This window comes from Acomys russatus, chromosome 20 (genome assembly GCF_903995435.1).
Source record: "Acomys russatus chromosome 20, mAcoRus1.1, whole genome shotgun sequence".
NCBI lineage: Eukaryota > Metazoa > Chordata > Mammalia > Rodentia > Muridae > Acomys > Acomys russatus.
In genome coordinates, this window is record NC_067156.1 from 5,605,713 (window position 1) to 5,625,477 (window position 19,765).

The window sequence follows — 19,765 nt, forward strand, 5'->3', positions numbered from 1 at the left end:
CAGGTGGATCTCTGTGAGTTTGAGGCCATCCTGGTCTACAACATGAGTCTAGGACAGCCAAGGCTACACAGCCCCCTGGAAAAAAAAAAAACAACAACAACCCACAAGTCTTTCTTCCTTTGGCTGCTTTTGTGTGGCCATTTATCACAGCAAAGAAAAAGAAACCAAGGCACAGCATTTCAGAGTTTTTGGGTTGGGAATGCGCAACCTGTTTGTTAAAGATGTGACCTACAGGGACTATTAATTAAAATACAGAAACTCTATCCCTCCAACCCTCAAAGCCACCTGTCTTCTGGAGAACAGCGTGTCCTGGGATGTGGGAGCTGGAAGCGCCTTTGCAGGCTAGTGTGCCTTCCTCACTTCAGACATGAAAGACAGGAAACGCAGCAGCTTGCCTACCATTTTTAAAAAATATATATTTTATTAATTTATTCATATTGCATCTCAATTGTTATCCCATCCCTTGTATCCTCCAATTCCTCCCTCCCTCCCTCCCATTTCCCCCTTACTCCCCTCCCCTATGACTGTGACTGAGGGGACCTCCTCCCCCTGTATATGCTCATAGTTGCCTACTATTTTTAAGGGTTTTGTTTTCATTGATTACTATTGTGCGTGTGCATGCTGTAAGATTGGGGGGCCGCTTATGTGAAGGTGAGAAGATAATTGTGTGGAGGTGGTTCACTTCTTCGTTTACACAGATTCTGGGAACTAAACTCAGGTCACCAGGCTCAGGCAGCAAGCGCCTTTCACCTGCTGAAACACCATTCTGACCTGAGATGCTCTTTTTAAACCATTGGGCCATTGATATGGTGAGGTGGTCCAACCTTTGAGCTATCTGCAAATTTGTGGTAATTCCAGGGGCAGGCAGTCTACAGAAAAGCCTCACTTTTTACTATCTTGAAAATGCATTTTGTTTTATGCAATGCAAATAGACAGTGAACTTCATGCCCTTCAAACGAAGGGTGAAGATAATGAACTTTAAAGTTTAAAATAGATTGTTAACGTTGAGCCTGGTTGCATGAGAGTGCGCCTATGATTCAGCATTTGCTTGGGAGGATTACCAGTTCAAGTCATTCTAAGCTACCCAGGGCTACCTAGGCCAGCCCGGGGCCACAACTAACAGGCTATTTATGAAACAGCATGTGAGGAGCCAGGCTCCCCAGCTTACCAAGTAGGAGGAGCCAACTTAAATTATATTTGCAACCAAAGAAAAAAAATGACTTGAAAATACCTTTTCAGCCTTGTGTGCTAGTGCATGCCTTTAATCCCAGCACTCTGGAGGCATAAGAAGAGGCAGGTGGATCTCTGTGCATTCTAGGCCAGCCTGGCCCACACAGGAAGCGCCAAGACAGCCAGAACTACGTAAAGAGACCCTGTTTCAAGAGAGAAAGAAAAGGAAAGAGGAAGAAAGGGGGGGCGGAGACAGGGACGGAGGGAGGGAGAGATGGGGATGTGGAGGGGGGCAGGGAAGAGGAGAAGGAAATACATTTTTCCTAATTGATACCATGTATACAAACTTTAGCCACTTTGGAATTTGTGCAGTGTGTGTGTGTGTGTGTGTGTGTGTATACGTGTGTTTCAATGACAAGGTAAGAAAAAGGAGTGAATTCAAACTCTGTCTAAGCCTTTACTTATCCACAAATAGTTGAAGACCAGCAGTCTAACAAAACTAGCAACAGCTAATGGTTTTGGGTTTTTTCAGCAAGAAACCAGCCAGGGTGGTGGCGCACACCTATGGTGCTAGGACTCAAGAAGCCAAGGTCAGAGGAGGACTGCTGGGAATTTGAGGCCAGCCTGGGCTGCCTCAAACCGCAAAACAAAGTAAAACAAAACAACTAATGCAAAGAAGAAGAAAAAACAATGGGGGCACAAACATAACCCTTTCTGGGAATATTCCAAGATTTTCAGAGTCAAAATAAGTTCTGCTGGTGCTGAAATGGCAAAAAAGAAAAAGGAAAAAAAAAAAAAAAAAAAAAAAAAAAAAAAAAAAAGGAAGAAAAAGAAAAAAAGAAAGATAGGATATTTTGAATTGCAGCCAACAGGAGCTGGCCGGAGAAAGTTGAGCATGATGATGGTTGCGGGAGAGAAAATAAGATGTCCTTTCAGGAATATGTTCTTCCCCCTTTCCACTGTAACTGCAGGACAGATCATTTGGCTGCGTTGCAGTCACCGAACCCTCAAATCGCAAGTTCCTGCTGAACATCGCAGCTTTGTCCAGGGCAGCCCTGAGGTGCCTTCTTGGTGGCGATTTGACAAGATGTGGGCATTAGTTGCTGAGATGAAATGTGAAATTGAAGAGCCCTCCACTGAAGCAGTCAGACACCCAGACGGAATTGAACAGTTCAACTGCACTTCCTATTAGGAAATGCAAAGAGGCCTCGGAACTTGGGTCCGACCTGGATGTGCTGAGAGAGACCTCAACCGGCTAAGGCTGCAGTGGCCAGCTTTTCTCACTGGCATGGTCTCCACCTGCGACGCTACAGGAGGCCGTGCCACACAGGAAGGGCAATTATGCAGTTACATTTTATCCTTGTGTCAGGGCTTGCGGTAGGAGATCACCTGTTTTTTATCAGCTAGCCTGGAACTCCCTGTAACGCTGTGGAATGTGCATTTTCCTGGAGTTGAATAGAAGCATTAATGAACTGAACAGAATGCATTTGTGATCCCTGGAGTTTGGCCCCGGCTACCACCTGTTTGTAATTAGCCTTTGCCAAGCATCGTAGCTCTCTGCTTTACTGTGGATGCTATGCACTGGTTGGTGATTTCTTCTCTCTGACAAGGCGAGTCTTCTGCCACTTGCAGATCTACTGATGGGTATCCTTTTCACCTGGCCTGTGATGCTGACACATGCCAAGTCCTCCTCCAGAAGCCCTCAAGTCAAGGCAGTCTTTTGTCGCAGTTTCTTCTCTGACTGTCCAATGTAAACACGGATGATGACTTTACATTATAAAGCAACACAGATAATGCAACGAGAAATCAAAATATAATCAAATTTTAGTAGATCTACTTAGTGGGGAAATATATTTGACCACAAGGGAGGAGATGTAAAGTCAGGAAAGGTGTCATGTACCTTTAATCTCAGCACTTGGAAGGCTGAGGCAGGAGACTTGCCCAGAGTTTGAGGCAGACCTTGTCTGGAAAAAACAAAAACAAACAAACAAAACACCCGCCAAAGTTTTTTTAAAAAGGAGGCTGGGGTAACTCCCCGGTAGGTAGCTTACCTAGTGTCATGGGCTTTGAGTTTGATTGCCAGCACTGTAAGTAAAATAAAATATTTTTTATTTAATTTTGAGATAGACTCTCACCATGACTACTATGTTAATTTTTTTTTTTTTTTTTTTGAAAAAAGGCTGGACAAAGTGCTGCATGCCTTTAATCCCTACAGAGGCAGGTGGAACTCTATGAGTTTGATGCTAGCTCAGTCGACATAGTGAGTTCCAGGACTTCCAGGGCTATATAGAGAGACCATGTCTCAAAATAGATAGATAGAAAAGAAGGAAGGATAGAGATAGATATATATGGAGATTATCACTGTGATGAATTAAAAATTTATATTTTTTTACTGACTTTGAAAATTCTATGCCAGGCCCAGTGAGATGGTTGAGCAGATAAAGGACATTTTGATGGTCCATATTCAACCCTGGGACTCACATGGTGGAAGGAGAGAGCTGACACCTTAGGTTGTCTTCTGATCTCCACACATGCACCATGACATACATGTGCGCACACATATATGCATACACACAGATAAGTGTGAAACAATTTAAAATGAAAATCTATTCCCAAGAATCACTTGTTTTTAATAAACATTTGTAAATAAGTTTCATGACTCTAAATCACCATCCTAATCCTGCCACCTTTACTTGTGAAGAGAGCCTTAAATTTTTATTTATATTTAAGCCATAAAATATAAGTGTAAATATGATGCATATATAAATGTAACACAGAAACGTAATGAAAAAATTCTACTTGAAGGGCTGAGTTTACGCGGGAACAACATGTCGAAACTGTTCAGAACTGTAAGCAGCCTGGTGTGCTCTCAGTCAACGACAGCAGTCATTATCATGGTGGCTTCTAGAAGCTGTATAGAATTAACACTGTTCCCAGCCAAGTGTTACTGTTTAAGTTAAAGGCACAGAGGAAGAATTTTCTCTGTCATGTTATTATGGCATCTTGAGGTCATGATGATCCTTTATGTTTTCACGTGAAAAATTATGAGGAATGGATGGGATCTCCCTCCCCCCATCCCCTTCTTGACGGAAATATACACGGTAACCATTGAGATGTAACAAGAATAAATTAAAAAAAAAAAAAAAGAACAAAAGAAAATATACACAGTAGTCATAGTAGCACATACCAGTAATGCTAGCACTCAGGACGCTGAGGTAGGGGGATTGTGAGATGAGAGCAGCCTAGATGTACAAGACCTAGTCAACAAACCAAGGGCAGGGTTGTGGGGGAGGGGCGGGGGGAGGAGGGGGAGAGGGTCCTATCTTTAGGAAGCTGCTTCTGAGCTAACACACTTCCTGTCTGTTCCTCGGAGCACACTTCATTCTGACAAGACTGCCTCATGCACATAAAACAATTAATTAAGCACTTTGTATAATTGTTTGAGTAAGAAACAAGACTCGGCTAGAATTCTTTCACAACTTCTTTCCTCATAATTATTCGCTTTTGCCTTTCAGGAATTGCAAAGCCCCTAAAAAAATAAAAAGAAAGAAAAGACAATGCAGTTTTGAAAATATGCAGAATGAAGAAAGAAATGAAGTTTGGGGCTGACTCCAGTTTCTAAGGTGTCCTGTGAGTTAGTGCATCTCTTGTGTCTCACCTCCTGGTTTGCAGATAGTTGTTTCTAGACTTTAGAGCTTACTGTGTTCCCACTGCCCTGTGTAGTCTGTTAGGGTATCCATTTTCAAGTTATGCAGTGGCTGTTTTAAGAGAAACAATTTTAATAAGATAAGCATTTCATTAGATGCACAGGCTTTCCTGTCTCAGCACCTCACAGGAACAGAGCTGGCATCCACGCTGTTTCCATTTGCCCGTAATTCGGCTCATGGACAGCTCATCCGGTTCAGAACCACTTAGCTTTGCTTGGCTGTTCCACTGAAGCTAGGCTGTTCATGAGAAACCCCGCAATACAATTGTGGCACCTCGGGGGACCATATACATTTATGTAAGTTATCTCCGCCTGCACCCTTTGGTGTCAGAACCTCTCAGCTTTGCTAACCATAAAAAATCTGCCTTGAGCATATTACTAACTTTAAAACCCTAATGATATGGATGTCATATTTCAATTTTTAAAAAACCTCTTCCTGCTCCACCCCTGGGAAAAAAAACCCTGTAAAACTTATCCAATGGAATCATGCTACGGTTAAAAATGCAGACTTTATTTAAAAGAATGACAAATGCACTCTACTTTAAAACAACAACAACAACAAAACACACACACACACACACACACACACACACACACACACACACACACACACACACACACCCTTGCTGGTGCATACATTGTTTAGTCTAACAAATAAATAGATTACTCCCTAAGCTGAAGTAAGAACTTTAATTTTAAAAAAATGCTAATGGAGGCAAGGATCTATGTGGTTTCTTTAAAATTAAGAGAACAGAAATGTTTATACGGGGCTATGGATCTAAGCCTGGTTAGTTAAAATGAGTAGGGAGGTAGCAGATCCATGGGACTTTTTAAAATGGCTTTAACACACTTGTTAATAAGACATAACAGCCATAGGAGGCATTTGTGAGCAAAGGTGGGAACGTCCACTGCACCTAGACCATCTGGTTGTGAAAGGCAGATAGGAAATTCTAGGATGCAGTCTTCAGCCTGTCCCTCCAAGGCTACTCTGTTGACAACGGACTTCTTAATTTTTCAAAAAAGGAAAAAAAAAAATCCACTGTACCAAGTACATTGCAATTTCTGCTGGGAAAACCCAAGTTAGCCTGTGTAGTTCTAGAGCCTCTGTGAGAGGCTTATAAGATAGTGATAGGAACCCATTAGCCATTTACTGCATTTTATTTTTTGCTTCTGAAGATTTTGATAGGTGGACTGTTGTTATAATATATTGTTACTTGCTGGGCATGGTAGAATATTTCTATGATCCCAACTTAGGAGGTAGAAGCCCAGTGTCAGGAGTTCAAGGCTACCCTTGGTTACATAGTGAGTTCAAGGCCAGCCTGCGACCTTATCTCAGAAATAGGGTTGTAGAGATGGTCCAGTGGCTGAGAGTTCCTGGTGCTCTCCCAGAGGACCTGAGTTGGGTCCCAGCACCCATGTGCGTGGCTCACTGCTGCCTGCAATACAGCTCTAGGGGATGAGATGCTTCTCTTAGTCTCTGAAGGTAACCACGGACATGTGGCGTACATTCACACAGACCCACAGACATACATAAATTAAAATAATAAGTCTTTTAAAAAGTTCTCCAGCACAGTGTGCTTGCAATTCCAGTACTCAGAAGCTGGAGGGAGGATGATCAGGAATTCAGGGTCATTCTTGACTACACAATAAGTTCTAGGCCAGCCTGTGCTATGGGAGACCCTGTCCCTCCCACCTATTTATTCCTACCCCCAAAAAATACAGAAAAGGAAGAAAGGAAGAGAGGAATGAAGGGAGAAAGGGCAAAAGAAAAATAGAAGGTCAAACAAACCCTAAACAGATTGAGAAGGCTTCTAGAAAGAGCCAAACCTGTGGTGGAAACTTATGAAAAACATTTAAGAGGTAGTTGTCAACTTAAGGGCCAGAACACGCAAGCAGCTGGCTTCTCTTCAGAGTTGGGGACTCGGGACCAGAACTAAGTGGTAGTGGCTGTGTGGAACTGCTGCTCCCTTCCCTGGGATCTCGGCTGTCAAAGGCTGTCACCTCCGGAGAGCTGGGTGAGATGATGAAGATGGTGATGTCCATCGTGGCGTTAGACAGCGTGTTTACTCTCACAGCATTGTGACCCAGATATCAGTCTGTATTTCACCCGGCAACTGTCTCACCCCAGCTGCCTCTGACATTCTTTCACCCAGTTCTGTCTATTTGGCTAGAACAACTCTCTTTGTTTAGGATGCTTTTATTAGAGGAAGGCAATGAGAAGTCATTATCACTTACCTCCAGGACTACTTCCTTGGGGACTTTGCTCAGTTCCCTCAGGCCAACAGAGGGGGAAATGAGGAAGGAGAGTCCAGCTAGAGGAAGAAGCATCTGACTCCAAGAGGAGGGCTGTCCAGAGAGCATGCCATCTTGTCAGCCCATACTCCACTGCCTGGCTTTCGCGGCTCTCTTCTATCTTTGGCTTTCCAGAGAGGGGTCACACTCTTCAGCAAGCACATGTGTTTAATCCGTCAACACAGTTTTCAAATAATTAACTCTCCACCACGCTACCCACCAAGTAGGACAGGAGGAAATAAAGCCTGCGAACTGGAGCCAGGAGGTGAGATTCCTTTTGCCTAGTTTCCTTTCCAAAGAGATCTTTTGCCTTTTTGAGCTGCCCTCTTTGTGGACAGAGCCTGGGCCTCTGGAATAGCTAACTTGCTCTTCATGCAGCAAGACGCAGCTGTCCTTCACCGATGTCTTGTTTGAGACCAGCAAAGTGGCAGCTTTTCCGTCAAGGATGAGTAACAAGCTACTCATGGTGGGGTTGGGTTGCTTCGGTTTTTGGTTTTTGTTTTTGTTTTTTATTTTTATTGTTTTTTTAATCCCTGGAAGGGAGGAGGCGGGAAGGTAGGTAGTCAGGAAAGGAGCAGGAACCATACCCAGTTAGCATGCTTGTAAATTTCCTGGGCAATGCTGTGCTGCATCTCAAATCATGTAGCTGGATGGAATCGCAGGGCCCAGCCAGGACGCCTGGAGGCTGAGGGAGCAGAGATAGGACTTGGCCACACAGGTCCACATGAGTGAGTCATTCACTCTCTAGTCCCATTTTTCTTTCTCTCTGTTTCTACTGTATTCATCTCTCCCTTCCTCTCTTTTTCTTTATTGTTTGTCTCCTTCCCTCCTTCTTTCCTTTCCTTCTCCTCTCTGCCTCCCTTTTTTGTTTCTTTCCTTTTTTCCCTCCTTCCTTCCTTCCTTCCTACCTTTGCTCCTCCTTCTCTCCCGCCCTTTCTCCTTCCCTGTCTTTCTCCCTTGCTCTCTTTCCTCTTGCTGTTCTTTTCTTTGTCACTTTCTTTCATCTTCTATATAGAAATAAAGGAAAGGTGCTTCCCAACCAAAGCAAGTTATAGAGGGAGATCTTCACAGCCTAATTAGCCAGCTCTTAATTTGTGAGAAGCTTGGCTATGTATGTTTCCTAATTAGACTAGGAAACCCTAATGGGACTGCAGCAACCGCCTCCCCCAGGCAAGCTGTGCTCACAAGACATCCCCATCCCAAGGAAAGCCCGGGCACTTTCTCTTTGTAATTACCCTCCCATACACCGCCTCAGTTCAACCTGAACTTAGTGGAAGAGAAAGGCTTTTCACTGTCCGCTGCTTACAGTTCAGATGGTGAAAGCCTCAGGAGTAGGGCATCCAAGTTGATCCCTTTGAAGCTGGAGGCTTTCTCTGCCCACTCTGTCTTTCTGTACAGTTCTCTCCGAGTTCCACACACAGCTATACGTTTCTTCCTGAAGAAGAAAGAGGAAATTGCTCCCACAAAATGAAAACAAACCCCATTATTTCTTAATGAATCTAAGATTCCCAGAGCTGAATTGGACCCTGCTCTGGGGAGTCAGGTAACTTGCCTCGGGCAGAGGCCACAGTGCCATTCGTCAGGGCAGAGGGAGGAGAAATTGTCCCAGCGGCACACAAAGCCAATTGTATATTTTATATACAACAGGAAATCTCTCTCTGAAGCCCCACGGGTGGTCTCATAGCCTAAAGCGTTGGAATTGATTACCCATGGCTTGTTTAATTCCAAATGTCCTTGATGGTTGACAAAGGACCACGCCGACACAGCATTCTCAGTGATGTGCGGAAGGCAGTCTAATAGTGAGAAACCGAAGGAAAGTTTAAGAAGAATCTGCATCCATGCCACTGACATACAGTATAGAAAGTGAGCGTGCTGCACATTAGGCCAATGTTTCACTCACGTTCTATAAGGTGTCAAATTTCCCCTATATACCCAGGAGACAGGTCACCTCATTGCAAGGCCAGAGACCGTAGCTTCCTGTGGTTGCTGAGGGCATAGACTCCTAGTGTTCATAGATGGGGCCTGGACTTTAACAGCCTGACGTTAAATAACAAATCTCTGAAACCCCTCAAGGCTTTGCTTGCTCTTGTCCGTCTCGTTCGACACCCTCAGGAGGTCAGTCTCCCCTGCTCTGGTTTGCCTTTTCTACTCCACAGCTTTTCCGACTTAACTTACTCACTGCCCCGGGGCCTTTGCACGAGATGCATTACCTGAATACAGAATGATTTCCCCCCTCCTTTATCCAATTCTTCTTCATCCTTCACCTCAAACACCTATTCTTTCCCTTGGGACCAGCTCACAGTTCTCTATTCTAGTTGGCTGGTCTTTCCCCTTAAACTTGAAATCAGCTCATGCCTCTGGAGTCGTGGGATTTGATTATCTCCTACTTCCTTAAGGTAGGAACTATGTCTGCCTTGTCTCAGGGGTGGCTCCAGGATCTAGCATAAAGCTCAGCAAACAGCTGGTGCCCAGTATGTGACTTGAAGGGAATGCCCTGAATGAATAGATGAAGAAATGGATGAACATTAAGAGAGCACCTGGGAGAGAAAGGACCAGGGTTGCTAAAGGGTCCAGTAAGGGAAGACTATGTGCCAGTGTCATTTGGTGACATCATGAGTCAGGCATGACTGGGTTTTGCTATAGATTTTCAAAGCCCTGAGAATGTATTTTAAAACCTAAAGGTCCCCACAGTTGTGTGGAGAGCGGGGACTGACTCTGACCTGAACCCTGGTGCCCCATATTTGACTACCTCCCCTTGGTGGGGAGGCCTGGTGGCACTCAGAGAAAGATAAGCAGGCTACCAAGATGAGACTTAGTAGCCTGTGACCATATAGTGGGGGAGGAGGGCCCCCTGGGTCATAGACCTAGGGAGGGGATTAGGGTGAAAGTGGGAGGGGGAGGGAGGAATGGGAGGATACAAGGGATGGGATAACAATTGAGTTGTAATCTGAATAAATTAATAAGATTAAAATTTAAAAAAAAAATTAAAAAACCAAAAAAAAAAACCACCCCACAAACAAACAAACAAAACAAACAAACAAACAAACAAACAAACAAAAAAACCCTAAAGGTCCCAAATCAGAAGAATTGAAGGCTGAGACTTGTATACTGTGTTCACAGAACTGCTATAGCTAAGACACATACACACCCACATATCACAGAGGAATGAATGGATACCAAGTCATAAATCTGGGTGATGGCACATATCTGGAAACCAGTACTTAGCATAGTGAGGCCATCCTGGGCTACATGGTGAAAAATTTGTCGTAGAAAGTACTTGTATAGTGGCTGGAGAGGCCGTTCAGTGGGTAAGAGTGTTTGTCGGGCAAGGGCAAGTGTGAGTCCCTGAGTTTGGATCCCAAGGCATAGTCATTCATGTGCCTATAACCGTGACACAGGTGTGGATTGGGGTTGGGGAGGGGCAGAGAAAGCCCCAGCGCAGCTCCAGCTTTAGAGAGAAACCCTGTCTCAAAGGAATGAAGCAGAGAGTGCACATGACTTGACCGCCTCCTACCTCCACATGTGCACAGATGCAGACGCTCACACCCACAGCTGCACCCCTGCCTCCCACGGATACACACAGGGGATAGTACTGTTCAACTTTAAGAAGGAAAAAAAATCTGACACATCATCTAACACCTCTGCTTGCAAAGGCATTATGGTGGTATCTTGGTGGTATCTGAAACTGAGCTTTGGAGGGAAACAGAAGGGACGAGCCACTGCCCTAAGATCGATTCTTTTTGGATTATTGTGCCTCTGACAACCTCCAATCCTTGGTTACGTCATCTGTGAAATAAGGAAAATGATGTCTGCTCCTCAAGGTATTATGAAGATTAAATAAGATAAATTATATATAGTGTGTGCGTGTATATTATATACATTAAATAAAATAAGCACACACACACACACACACATTTTTTGTGTAAGGATGTGGGAAAGCTGTCATCCTTGCACCTATGTCTGAGGATGCGAAGTGATGCAGCCACTTTGGAGAAAAGCTGGGTGGTTCCTCTATGTGCTGAGCCTGGAGGACTGGAGGAATGGCTCAGGAGACAAGAGCACTTGCTGTGCCTGCCGAGGTTCCAGGCTCAGTCTGTAGTGCCAATATGGTGGCTCACAGCCATCCGTGTCCCCAATTCCAAGGGATTGCCTCTTCTGACTTCTATGGGCACCCGCATGCATACATACATGCGGAAATATAAAAGTTAAGGACAATACAACACCAAATTATTACCTGACCCAAAAAGTATGCATAAGAGAAATAAAATTACTTGTACATATAAAACCTCTACCTGCTTACTTTGACAGCAATTGTCACAGCGGCCAAAAGGTAGGTATCATCTAGATGCCCAGATGGCGAGTGGGTAAACAGAATGTAGCATTATCCACATAGGGGAATATTATTACTGGGCAATAAAAAAAGGGATAGTGGTATGACATATACTATAACAGTTGTTTGTTGTTGTTGTTTTGTTTTGTTTTGTTTTGTTTTAATTGTCAATTTGGCTGGATTTAGAATCACCTAGGAGATACACTTCTGGGCATGCTTGTGAGGATGTTTCCAGAGACGTCAACAGAGAGAGAGAGAGAGTCACCCACAGAAAGGAAAGCAAGCGGAGCACCGCCTCCACACTATAGCGCCTTCTGAGTCCTGATGAGCTGCACCCTCCAGGTAGGAGCCAACATATTCCCTTCCTTCCTCAGGTTGCTAATATTCTGTCACAGCAGTAAAAAAAAAAAAAAAAATCAAATATACATGCTAAAACATGAGTGGACTTTGAAAAGTAAGTGAATGAAAGTAGCCAGTCAGGACCACAGAGTCTATGAAGTCAAGTATGTGAAAAGTCCCAGATAGGTGTGTCCAGATAGGTTTGAATAGGAATGGCCTCCAAGGCTCACATACTTGAATGCTTAGTCATTAGGGAGAGGGAATACCTGAGAGAGATACGGAGGTACAGCCTTGTTGGAGTAGGAAGTGTGACAGTGGAGGTGGGCTTTGGGGGTCTCTGTGGATCTCTGTCCTGCTGCTGCCCCTGGATCAGGATGTAGAAATCTTAGCCATCATGTCTACCTGTGTGCTGCCATGCTTCCTACCTTGAGGATAATGGACCAAACCGCTGAAGCTGTAAGTGAAGTGAGCCCCAGGTAAATGCTTTCCTGGATATGAGTTGCCATGGTCATGGTGTCTCTTCATGTCTCTAGAGTGCTAAGGCAAGGTAGGCCATCTCAAGGTGAGGAGGGTACCAGTGGCTACAGGGGATGACATGGGTTAGGGCAGGGAGGCATGGGTGAGAAAGTAGAGGAATGATGCTGGAGGTAAGGCTTCTTTGGGGGATAATAGAAATAGTCTGGGATTAATGATGGCTGTTACTTAATACTGTTAATGTGCTAACTGTCACTCAATTGGACACTTAAGTGGGCAATATAATATGCAAGATTTAATACTATTAAAGTGAAAAGCACTTGGGACACTAGGAAAACCTGCCTTTATGCACACCTCTGGTGTGTCCATAGGAATGTTTCCAAAGATGTTCGGCTGAGGAAAGACCTACCCTTAGTGTAGAGAATACCTCATATTCTGGTGGTCCAAATGAAAGAAAAGATAATGTCCAGAGTGTAGGCTCTCTTTGCTCTGCTTTCTCTCTTTCCTTTGCTATCTCTCTGTCTCTCTCTGTCTCTTTGTCTCTCTCTGTCTCTGTCTCTCTGTCTCTCTCTGTCTCTGTCTTTGTCTCTCTGTCTCTCTCTGTATCTCTGTCTCTCTCTGTGTCTCTGTCTCTCTGTCTCCTCTCTCTCTCTCTCTCTCTCTCTCTCTCTCTCTCTCTCTCTCTCTCTCTCTCTCTCTCTCTCTCTCTCTGCTGTACCCTGACAAGATGATCTGAACCTTCTGGGTCTTTGACCCAACTTCCTCCCCTTTAGCTGTTTTATTGGGTACTTTGTGTCAGAAAGAGAAAGTTAAGTAACACACAGCATGGGAAATGTAATTCAATAACATTATACAAGAGAGAAATAAATCCTCCCCAAAAAATGAGGAGTCCAGAGAGACAGCTCCAAAGTTAAGGGCATATATTGCTCTTGCAGAAGATCCAAGTTTGTTTCCTGTCATCCACATTAGACATCTTACAACCGTCTGTTACTCTGGCTTCAGGGAGTCCAACTTCTGTCATCCTTGGGTATCTGCACTCACGCCATACATATAGAGATACATAGATAAAAAGAAAAGTTAAAGAGACTGTGGTGTTTAGATTGGCAGGGAGGGGCAGGAAATTAGAGCAGAGAATAAAGCAGATGCTGAAATCCAAGCCACGTGGCCATTGATTTGAGTGACAGAAGAGAATGCTCGTACATGGACCTTTGCACGATGGGGCAATGAGCAAAAGCCATTCAAGAGGGAACAACATGTCAGCTCAGAGATAACTAAGAGGTAGCCCAAAGCTTCCTCAGGGTAGCCGAAAGCATGGAGAAAAGGCATAGACTGGGGCAACGGAGTACACAACTGCAGGCGGAGGACCCGTGGGACTTTTGATGCTAAGGAGGCTATGGCATTGGGGGTACAGCGCTTTGCCAATGGACACACCTCTCTGTGTGTTTGTGGCTCTGATCTATCTGGGTTCTGGTTGGGTGTGCAGCAAATGCCACAGTCAAGACTAGTAGTACCGAGGATGTAGGGGCATGGGGGGGGGGCTTTCTGGGCCTCCTTCTAGCAGGTGTCAGGTTGAGGCATTCTATGAGGGTTATTACGGCAGTGCATGCCCAAATTTGTGCTGCTGTAAGAATCTATAGTGAGATGCCATCGTCCCTCACAGTGTGTTTTGCTCTCTGTGCAAACTGTCCTTGGGGTAGGAAGAGCCTCACTTTTGATAGAGAACAAATGCAAATTTTCATGTCTTCTCTGCCCTTCTCACCTTTCTCTGTGATTGGAAACTCGCTGCCAGTCTCACCTGTAGGATTGTGTCTTCAAATGCAGAAATCACTTCTCTTCATCAAACCCCTCCCTTCCTGTGTCCCCTCCCCAACTTCTTAGGATTCTTTCTTTTCTTTTGATTAAGGATGAGGTAGGAAGTAGGGAGTATGAGGAAGGAGCCTATCTGTTTGATTAGTTTCTGATTCAAGTGTATAACTTCCTACACTGCACTAATACACAACCAACACATTTTCTTGAGGCCTCCAATTCACACTCTGGCTGTGTGTATGTGTGTGCAGTGGCAGGCCGACCCTCCACTGGGGCTCTTTAGTGGTGGCTCTTTTGAGGGTCAAGCAGCCTTTTGTCCTTCAGCCTGCTATTAACCCTTTTCCTGGAGCTCGTGAGCTTTCCTCAAGCTCACCATGATGGAGGTTCTCTTGAGAGTCACCTTCCAGGACTGTATTGAGCTTTGCTGCTTGAGGCATGTATTAGTTACTTCTCTGTGCTGTGCCTAATTACCCGACGCACAGCAATGTGAGGGAAGAACGTTCTTGGTTCATCATCTAAGGAAGGATATAGTCCACCATGACAGGGAAAACATGGCAGCAAGACCGCGGCGAGTAGGTAGGAGGCGGGCAGCCTGTAAAACCTCACAGCTTTCAGCAGCGATCCTCACATTGTCCAAACAGTGCCATCAGCTAGGGGGACAGAGTGCTCAAACACATGAACCTGTGTGGGGACTCTTCTCATTCCACCTGGCAAGGATCTTGTAGATCCAGTTGCCCTCTGCAGGTCTCACAGCGCCGTCTCCATCTATTCTACAGGACGCCACAGATTCTTCCCTCAGTTGGCAGCACCCACACAGGCTCCGTTAGTGTATAAAACAGCCATCCTTGGGGGTTGGAGATATGGCTCTCAGTGATTAAGCCCACTTGCTGCTCTTGTGGAGGACTCAAGTGTGGTTCCTGGCACCCGCATCAGGCAGGTCACAACCACCTGTAATTCTAGTTTCAGGACACACACACACACACACACACACATACACACACACACATGAAATCATCCATCCACCATATCCTTGGCAGCCTCTAGTGCACTTTACAAGTAAAGCCCCTGAGAAGTTGTCATTCTGATCACTATTGTTTTAACAGCTCCAGGTCTGAGCATGCAGCTAAGTAGTAGAGTACTTGCACAGTATGTGCAAGGCTGTTGGTTTAATCCCCAGTAGTATAAGCAAAACAGAAACAAATGGGGAAAAACCCTCAGTTACTACTCAGTAAAAAGACATTTTTTCTTTAGTATTTTAAATTTGGCTGAAACCCAGTGACTTAAATAAATTTTTTTTTTGTGAGTTATTTTTCACCTTTGAGGCACATGCAGCTTGGGCTGGTAGGGTGTAGGGAAGTGTGAGGTGTCTTCCGGACACCTGTTCTTGACTAACAAAAGTCACAGATTGCTTTCTCCTCTTCGCTCCCTTCTCCATCCCAGCTCCCTCCCTCCTTTCTCTCTTCTCTCCTTGGAAAGGAACTGTTGTCTCTAGCACTCTCAGGCTTTCTTTCCCTTCATCCTAGCTGGCTTTCCCCAACCCAGCATCCAGACTGTGGTCAGTATACTTTCAACAGTTTTTATTATCATACATAGATTATATAATGGGCTTCATGATGACACATCACTCGCACATAGAGTGCATTTTGGTCACATTCCCTCATTACCTTCTCTTGTCCTCCTTGCCCTCCTGAGGAGCCCCTTCTCTTCCCCTCTATGTATCTCTCTACTTCTACATCCTTGTTCTTGTCAAACCAGTGAGTTCATTAGAATGTCTTACACCAGCGTGGAGGGGGGCTTATTTACAGGAGGATGTGCACCTTGCCACTGGCTACACCATGGAAGAAAATGTCACTTCTTCACGCATCAGCTATTAACTGCCTATAAATCCTTATGGAAGGGTGGGGACTTGTGATCTCCTCCTAGTCCACGATGAAAGGTAATGAGCTTCATCTTCTGTAGGTGTTCATCAGGCAGTTCCAGCTGCTGCTGCCTGTACCAGAGTGCAATAACCATGACATACCTGGATGGCAGTGTTCCACAACAGTCCACCCTGTCTTCCAGCTCTTACATTCTTTCCATGTTTTGTGAGCCTAGGAGGGGCAGTATCCAGGTTTCTTTAGGCTTGAGTATTTAACTATTACTTTATGTTGTTTTTTTCATTTTGGAAGACACTCAACAACAAAGCAGCCTGAAGGTTTTTCCATCTTAGTGTCTACTCAGATGTCTCTATCTGTATCATTGATGTCTATACCTAGACACAAGATATTCAGTATTTCTCTGGAGTTTTTTGTTTCTTCATTTGGTTGTTTTGTTTTTTGAGACAGGGTTTCTCTGTGTAGCCTTGGCTGTCCTGGACTCATTTTTTTTTTTTTTTTTTGAGCTTGCCTTGGGTTTATTTGTAAAAACAGCAGAGAACACTGATCATCTGTAAATAGTGTGTCCGTAGGTGTGTCACACCAGTCCATCTGTCTTCACATAGGCAGAAGCCCTTTCTATGGGGCCTTCACCAGGGCCTGGGCACCTTTGGGAGCCTGATCTGGAGCTGAAGCCTGGGCCTTAGCTGGAGCCGCGGCCTCTGCCTTGGTTTGAACCTTGGGCTTTGGTTGGCAGAGCCTATGACCGTTGGCCATGTAATTCAAATCTTCTTCCCAAGCTTGGGATGAGTAATGAAAGCAAGCTGGCTGAGTTTGCAGATGGGGCCCTTTGGCATCTTGGGCTTAACAGCCTTAGCCTTCACAAGAGCCTTAGTGGCCTCTGCATGCACACTCATTGCCTTTGCGTTGTTTGCCTGCATTTTCTTCAGGCCTTTCTTGTGCTTCTTGACAAAGTGCATGTTCCTCAGGAACTTGGGGTCAAACCTCTTAAGAGATTTGTATCTTTGTGACTGGAGTTTCTTGATGCCACTTCTGTGTTATTTGCAGGACTGGTTGTGTGTGGTGTGGTTCCTGGACTTGGCCATGTCTGCACTGTAACCCGAGGCTCCCATAGCATCTGGGACTGGAAGAGCTCCTGGATTCATTTTATAGACCAGCCTGGGATAGAACTTACAGAGATCCACCTGCCTCTGCCTCCTGGGTGCTGGGATTGATTAAAGGTATGCACCACCATGCCTGGCTCTTCTCTGAAGTTCTTAAGACAGAGAATGTTCTGGAAACTTTGAGCTTACTAATGGTAGTTGTGCGGACCAGATATCTTTGTTTATTCTCAGAATATCCGACTCTAAACATCCTCCTCCAAAGTGGCTCCTGTCCTGGACTTCAGAGAGTTGAGAATGTTGTTTGCATCTTGTTTATTCACCCATCACTCATTCTTGAAGTTTGTCTACAAATATCTGAAAAGGGCCCAAGGGATTTGTGATTTGTGTAAATGTAAGAGTTGGGAGAGGGCTGGAAAGGTGTCTCAGTGTTAGAACATTTGACTAGCATGTGTGAGCCCCTCAGTTTGATTCCCAGGAATTAGAAAAGAAAGTTGAATAATAGCTGATTTGAAGTTGTAGCAGAGGGGCCCAGGACTCTTGGTAAAGGGAAAACCACAGACCTGGGCTGTGTCTAGTTCCCTATCATACGGTAACACCGGTTCCATTTACATATCTCTGGGTAAGCTTAATCCTGTATTGACCTAGGCTCAAATGTGATCAGAGATGTCAGTAGAAAGAGACATCAATTAGGGTGGGTCCTTCTGAAATGATCTCTAAAAGGAGTTCCCCCATGGGAGGTGCCCAGGACCCCACTCTATTAGTTTGCTCCCTTGCCTCTGTGGCAGAGAATTTGGGGAGCCTTTTGCTCTCTCTGTGACAGCCAACTCTGGGGATCTGCACACTCACTTTTGGCGTGAAGAGAGGGACATTTTTTCTGGGGACTGTCTTTCCCCTTCAAAATGCGCACCAACAAGTTTGTCCATCATGGCTTATATCGCTTTGTGCGTATGGAGTGGAGTAAGTCTCTCACTCTTAGGTTCCTCCTAACAGTAAAACCTTCAGTTTCTGAAAAGCCTCCTACTCTAGTCTCTCTCACTGGAAGCATTCTTCTGGGTTGTAGAGTGAGCAGACATGAAGCCTGGTGAAGTGAAGCTCACACTTGTAATCCCAGGACTCCAAGAAGCAGAGGCAGGCGGATCACTGTGAGTTTGAGGCCAGCCTAGTCTAGAAAGCAAGTCCAGGACAGCCAAGGCTACACAGAGAAACCCTGTCTCAAAAAACCAAAAAGAAAGAAAGAAAGAAAACAAAGAGCAGAAGTGTTTGGGAATGTTTTTAAGAATCAGAGAGTCTCCATATGAACCTGGTAATAAAGCAAGACACTAGAGATCCAAGATGCCTTCCATTCTAAGACATAGAACTACTTTCTTTGTCCTAGGCAGCTTTCCAGTACCGTGACAAAATACCTGAGGCAGTCATCTTAATCTAGAAGAAGGATTATTTTGGTTTATAGTTTTAGTCCATGGTCACTTAGCCTCATGGTTTTTGGTGAAGCAGTACAGTGTGATGGGAAGTGGATTATGCAGTAGTGTTGTGAAGACATCTCTACCAGGAATAACATGATCACCCAGACTTTTTAATTTTTAACATATTTTAATTTTTGTTTTATGGGTATGAGTTTGCCTGCATGTATGTCTGTGTGTCGCTTGGATGCCTTGTGCCAGCAGAGGTCAGATGGGGGTGCTGAACCTTCTGGAACTGAGTTACAGATGGTTATTAGTTGCCTTGTGGGTGCTGGGAATTGAGCCTGCGTTCTCTGGAAGGATACTCAGAGCTCTTAACTGCTGAGCCGTCTCTATAGTGTCTCATTTAGATTTTTAAGTTAGAAAAAAGTTGTGCTGGGAATTGAACCCAGTGTTTCACAGGTGCTGACTCAGTGCTCCACCACTGAGCTAAATCCCCAGGCTTCCACCGGGATTTGTATTAGGTACTTATTGAAAAACATTTGTTTAAAGAAAAAAGAAAAAAGAAAAACATTTGTTAGTTAGTTGGTCATTGGTTTATGTCACTTATATTTTATTATGTATAAAAACATGGCGAAGGTATTTCTAGAATTCCATACTCTGGGCTTGACGCTCATCATTCTCCAACTTGGCGTTGCCCAGTTCAAGTGTGGCTGCAGAAGGTTCATACACACCAATGTGTGGATACAGGCCTGCTTTACTGGACACATGGCAGTGGCCTCTAGCACCTGGCTCCAGGGCGGCTGTTTCCCAGGGCTGGGTGTCATCTCACTTCTCAGCACCCCAGTTCTTACTCAAATGGGAACATCTTTCATGCTAAGCCTCTTAGGAGGAAGCAGGGAGCACATTGGGTAAATTTGAACCAGGGAATCCCTTGTTTAGTCAATGCCAGCAAAACTTCCCAGATGGTTTCAGCATTCCTGGGAGCTCACAGTTGCAAACAGCTAAGCTGAGAGTGCTCTGTTGGTTATGTATATAGAAGTTTTCTATTGGAGATTGAAAGGAGGAGAAAAATCACAAAACCTCTCGAATGTGGTGTCTCCGAAGAAGGACTGTGGTGAACTTCCTTCATGTATGTCTCTAACTTTGGTAATCATAACCCACCATGTGGTGGGGTTGGCAATAAGACTGCCATAGTCTGATGCCTAAAAAGCCTTAATGACGTATGATGGCTTCCTCCTGCAGTCCTGACACTGCTGCTAAGACATGAA

At 44.7% G+C, this 19,765-nt stretch overlaps 1 pseudogene; it reads right to left on the reverse strand.

Moving 5' to 3' along the window:
• Positions 1–16,609: 16,609 nt before the first annotated feature.
• LOC127204186 (60S ribosomal protein L29-like) lies at positions 16,610–17,076 on the reverse strand (annotated as a pseudogene).
• Positions 17,077–19,765: the final 2,689 nt, after the last annotated feature.